Source organism: Ceratotherium simum, chromosome 26 (genome assembly GCF_057802395.1).
Source record: "Ceratotherium simum simum isolate JZ-2026a chromosome 26, ASM5780239v1, whole genome shotgun sequence".
NCBI lineage: Eukaryota > Metazoa > Chordata > Mammalia > Perissodactyla > Rhinocerotidae > Ceratotherium > Ceratotherium simum.
The window spans coordinates 14,637,788-14,643,787 of NC_141925.1; positions in this window are offsets into that span (position 1 = coordinate 14,637,788).

Below are 6,000 nucleotides of genomic sequence, written 5' to 3' on the forward strand. Positions count from 1 at the left end.
CTAGTGTTCAAAGATGAACTTGGATGAACTCCAGGATTGAGAATTGCTCAAAATCAAGAATATTGACATTCTAGGGTTGGGTCCAATGAAGTACGGTCCTTCCTGCCAACTTTTATTTTCCAACCTTGACTGTTTGTGGCCTGCATCAGCAGACACTATCATTGACCCTGTCATCAGGGAGTCTAGGATTTATTCATCTAATATGGTTATTGGCCCAAACTTAGCTTCAAAGACTGGAAACAGGAGAGCAGGAACATCCAGGGACACAAGGAACACAGAACCCTACCTAACTGCACTCTAACTCAGAGTCTGACCTTTATCCAGAAAGCTAATTGCTCCATCTCTCCATGTATTAGTCAGGATTCTCCAGAGAAATAGAACCAGTAGAATGTATATGTGTATAAATATATATAGTCAGAGAAAGAAAGAGAGAGACAGAGATTTATTATAAGGAATTGGTTCACGTGATTATGGAGGCTGAGAAGTCCCAAGATCTACAGTCAGCCATTTGGAGACCCAGGAGAGCTGATGTAAGTTCCGGTTCAAGTCCAAAGTCCTGAGAACCAGTAGCGCCAATGATGTAGTTCTATGAACATGACATGCTTATTACTGCTTGGAGATGTGACTGCACAGGTGATTGGAGTCTCTTCTGAGTGCACACATGCATATTTATGCTCGGCATTTGCTGGCTGGGTGGGAGCATGGAACCTCAAGGAGGGTTGAGAGGCAGAAGGTAAGATCATTAGAGTGATTCTGTGTCAGGACCCTGGCCAGCACCCCACCACCACCACCGCCACCACCACCAGAAACCAAGCTTGTAAAGCAATGAAAATTTGGATTCTGGAGGGAGCTCCAAGGGAAACTGAGTCCAAGAGTCTTCATTTGGGAGGCCCCCTCGCTCTCAAAGATGACCTTTCCTCTGTCCAGGTTAGGCAAATCTGTAGAGACAGAAAGTAGATTAGTGGTTGTCTGTGGCTGGAGGTGGGGGTTGGGGTATAAGATGTGACTGCTAAAGCGTGTAGAGTTTCTTTTTGACATGATAAAAATGTTCTAAAATAGCCTGTGGTAATATCTGTACATATCTGTGAATATATTAAAAACCATTGAACTGTATGCTTTAAATAGGTGAATTATATCTCAGTAAGCTGTTTTTTAAAAAGATGATCTTTGCTTATACTTAATAAAGAATATAGAAGCATTGGATGGAAATGCTGCTTGACATTATATCATATATTTATTTGATTATTATTTACCTACCTCAGCTAAAATGTAAGCTTCATGAAGACAGAAACTTTGTCTGTTTTATTCATCACTGGTTCTCCAGAACCCAAAACAGAGCCTGACACATAGCAGGTGCTTGAAAAAGATTCAATTAATGAATGAATGAAAGAACGAATGAACGTATTGACCAAATCCTCAAGTTTACCAGCATCTGAAGCAAGTCTTCTCCTTGTTCCAGTGGAAGAATGGTCTCTCCTCCTTTCAAAAGTCTGTGGAGATAATATGGTCTTCCACGAGAGTAGCTTGGAAGAATCTGCCACATACAACCCGTGACATTGGCATCCATGCAGAAGTCTAATTCCCAGCAGCCTCGGGATCCACCCATCATGCCAGTACACTCCTCTTCCCTTTGATGATATCCCTTTTAAACTAGCTGAGTCGGCACCAATTAACACTCATTAATCCAATTTTCATGAAACTGGACAAGAATACACAGAAGTTCACAGAGCAGAACAAATTACTAGAAACCAGAGTGAAGTATGTCTTCCGACTTCTTAGCCTGCTAAGGTGTAAGGGGCCCTTCCAGTGGGAATTGGAAAGCAGGTCACCTTGCATGCAGATTGCTGTCTTACTATCGTCAGAGGCTTGAGGAATGGGAGGTCATGCAACCACAGGTCCTCTCAGGCTTGTGCGGACCTGGAGCTCAATGAATGAACCATGGCGCCCCTTCTGGCTGGATCATTCTTGATGCCTGTGCACAGACATACATCTGCTCATTCAACCTTGAGATGTGAGCAGGCATGGAATCTTCCATCTGATGGGTGAGGACATGAAAGCAAAAGATATCCGCTGACTTGCTTATGGACCCGGAGTTAGTGAAGGAGTCCTAACTGGCTAAGCCCATGAATTTTGAAGTCAGACTCAACTTTGAATACTAACTTTGCCAATTTCTCCCTGACCTTAGGCTGATTAGTTGTCTCCAAGCCTCAGTTTCTTCATCTACAAATTAAGCAGCATCTACAAATTAACTTCTTGATGTTAAACAAGGTAATGCATAGAAAGCATTTATCACAGAGCCTGGCAAAAAGTATGTTTTCAATAAATGTTAACTTTAAAAAAGCCATTCAGGCTCTATCATGTGATTTATGAAAAACTCCAATACACCATGTTCTACTGATAAATAACCATCTCAAACCTTTGCTTCCCTTCCTGAATTCCTCCTGAATGAACCTCAGCTCAGACGGTAAGATCTGTATTAAATCCATAATGCATACATCCATTCATTCAGTGCAGCTTCGATGAGCACCTATGTATTCCAGGGTCTAAGCTAGCTGCTAGTGATATAAAAATTAAAGGTTCTACGTCCACCCTCAAGGGGCTTGTAATATAGGATGAGATATGATGAAGATGCAAGCAAGAGGGGTAAGAGAAGGTCAAGTAACAGAATTTCCTGTTGCTTTGACCTGCCCTAATGCCTCACGGGTTGCAAATGCCCTAGTCTGCCCCATCCTCAGCCTGTCTCCTGTGGAAAAGCTCATGTTGGCCTAATCCCCCAAACACGGGGCTTTGTAATTGAGGAGTGGCTGAGATGCTATTTCTTCAGCCCCCCCAACTAATATTTATTTAGCACCTACTATGAGTCAGGCACTGAACTGAACACTGGGCTCAAAATGGTAATAAAACAGACGTGGTCCCATTCCTCATGGAGCTCAGCGTCTGACATGGAAGACAGCTGTTAATATCATAAGCGTGTAAATAAATGTAAAATTGCAACTGGGAAGCAGTAAATGAGAGCATATAATGCAATGAGAATGTATAATAAGAGGACAGGAACTAGTCAGGGAGGTAAGAGAAGTCTTCATGAGAAAATGATACGGAAGCTCAGATTTGACGTATGATGAAGGTTTAATTGGCCTGAAGGCAGGGAAGAGCTTCTAGGGTGAGGATAGTAGTATGAGCAAAGGCCCTATGATGGGAAGGGTCCTGCATGCATGAGAAGCAGAAAGGACATAGCAGCTAGACCACAGAGATGGGAGATTGTGGGAGATGGTGTTGGAGTGGTGAGTGGAAACCAGGCTGTGGCAGATTCAGAAGCCTTTTTGGGATTCTTATCCTCAGAACAATGGGTAGCCAGAGAAGATTTGTAAGGACTGAGGGGCCTGAAAGGAGAGAGTGACACAATCATACTTGTGTTTTGAGGTGTGAATGAGCTAAGAAGCCTGGTGGGGCAAGAGTGGACTGAGCACAGAAGAGAGTGGTCGGTGTGAAGTTGGAGAGGAAGGTAGATCCCGCACAACCCTGCAGGCGGGGGCCAGGAGTCTGAATTTTAGTCTAGGTTCACTGGGAAGACTTTGGTCTCTGCTGCGCAGAGGATGGATGGAAGAGAGCAAGAGTAGGCCTGAAGTGAATAGTTATTATGCAACTGTGATAGTCCAGATAGGAAATGATGATAGCTAGAACAGGACGTGGGGGAAGGGTAAAGAGAGGACGCAGTGGGAATGAAACGGTAAGATTCAAGAGCTGTGTAAGACACCACAGGATTCCTGGACAACCTTCCTGTGACTCAGGTGTCTCTGGGAATGGACACCTGCCAAGCAGTGAGGAATGAGGCAAGCTGAGCTACCTTAGTATTAGTACTAGTATTCAGGAGCTGGCCTTGGAAGATGCTGCCCTTGGAAGGTGCCCTTGGACCAAGATGGCTGCTCTGGCCTCGACCTGATACCCTATGAGGCATGTTCCTTTCCATCAAGCTGGGGGATCAAGTAATGTGGCTGATCTCAATAGAATTCCTTAGAGAGAAGGCCTCACTTGGCTCCTACCCCACTGAGGAATGTTGCATTGAACTTTGTAGTTGTAGAGTCATCCGCATGATCACGGCAGGATTCCAAAGGTGCTAAGCCTGGATTTGCATTTCAGGTTAGTGAAGAATCCTCTATCATAACTACTACTTCAATAAGCCTTGGAGATGTTTCCGAATGAGCCGCGATTCTCAGAGGTGATGGAAAGTGTTTCTGGGGGTAAGATTCTATTTCTAATTTCAAGAAGTCTCCAAATCCCTCTTGCTTTCCAGCATAATAAAACATATCACTGGGAAACAAAATGTCTGGAAATGCTGCCATTGCTGCTGAAATTAAAGCCTCAGATTCATTTCCTTTCTAGAGAAATTGGTGGATTCATTTCCCTTCCTGAGGACAGTGTTCCTATAAACTAGGGATTCTTAACTGGGGCAATTTTGCCCCTCAGGGGACATTTGGCAATGTCTGGAGACATATTTGGTTGTCACAGTTGGGGGTGCTATAGGAATCTAGTGGGTGGAAGCCAAGGATGCTGTTCAACACCATACGATTCAAAAGACAGCCTTCCAAACAAAGGATTATATGGCCCCAAATGGTAGTAGTGCTGAGGTTAAGAAACTTTGCTATAAAACCTTGTCTATACCTGCTTGTATTATGGCTCTTATTACATTGAATATAGGGATCATGTCATTCCTGTCCTCCTCCTTCAGAAAGTGTCAGATGGAAAGACGGATGGATGGATGGATGGATAGATGGATGGATAGGTGATTGAGAATTAGTCATTGAATTACTAAATGAATGAGTAGGTGAATAGATGAATGACTAACAGAATCGATGAGTTAATGAATAAAAACTAGCTAACATGTACATTTACAACCTCTGTGTACCATATAAATAAAGGTACACTTGGATTATGTTTACCTGAATTGTGTTTCAGATCTTGCTCAATGGCCACATTCCCAGTGAGACTTTCCTAATGGAAAGTCTCATCAACGTCTCTATCTCTCTCCATAGTATTATATAAATATAAATATATATATGTGAAACTTGTGCATTTTTATTGTCTGTCTCTTCCTACTAGAAGGTAATCTCCAGGAAGTCAGGGATTTTTGTCTGTTTCCTTTACTTTGGTGCCTTTAGAACCAAGGACAGTACCTGACACGTAGGAAACCCTGACGCTGGATAAATATTTGTTAAATTCATGATGTACCTTAATGCTTTCAACAAACCAATGAGGAAGGTACAATTTTTGTTCTTGTGTGACAGATGCAGAGACTGAAGCCCAGAAATGTAGTTTGTCCAAGGACATACAGCTAATAAGTGAGAGAATCCTATTGACCCTAAAGGACACTCTTGACAATCAAGCAGTATTACCTCATTTTAGAATGGATGAATGCAGGTCAACTCCTTTGAAGACTTTCGCTGGCTGCAGTTGAGGTTCTAAAGACGGAACACAGCTGGTCCCTAACCTATCTCCCTGTCTCCCATTTCCTCTTCCTTCCCAGGTGAAACAATGACTGAACAAGGATTGCTGAGTTTTGGCGAAGAAGAAAAGGCACTCATCCCCCAGGCTAGCTCTCTTAGAGGCATGCCAGACTCAGAGGAATGTGCTCAAGGAGTGATGGACTTGAGTGTCTTTGTTTCAGCTTACAAACTTCAATTGGTTGCTAAGAGACTGTACAAAGGGAGGCCCATTAGAAGCCCTCGGAACGCACATGCAGTTACATAATACCGGGCCCTTCCTTTATGAAAATGCAAATCAAACAAGTGCCAGCCGTGCCTGCAATCTGTGCTGCATGTGATAAGGGGATTTCTGTTTGGGGCCCCCAAGAAATCCTGTCTCGTGGGGGATGGGCTGTGGAGGAACCAAAGGGTCGGGGGAGGGTTCTTCCTTCAGCGCTACTTCCGAAGGACTTACGTATTAATTAACATGCAATCCAAACCCCACTCTGCAATAACTGGGTTTTACACAATGGGTATCCAC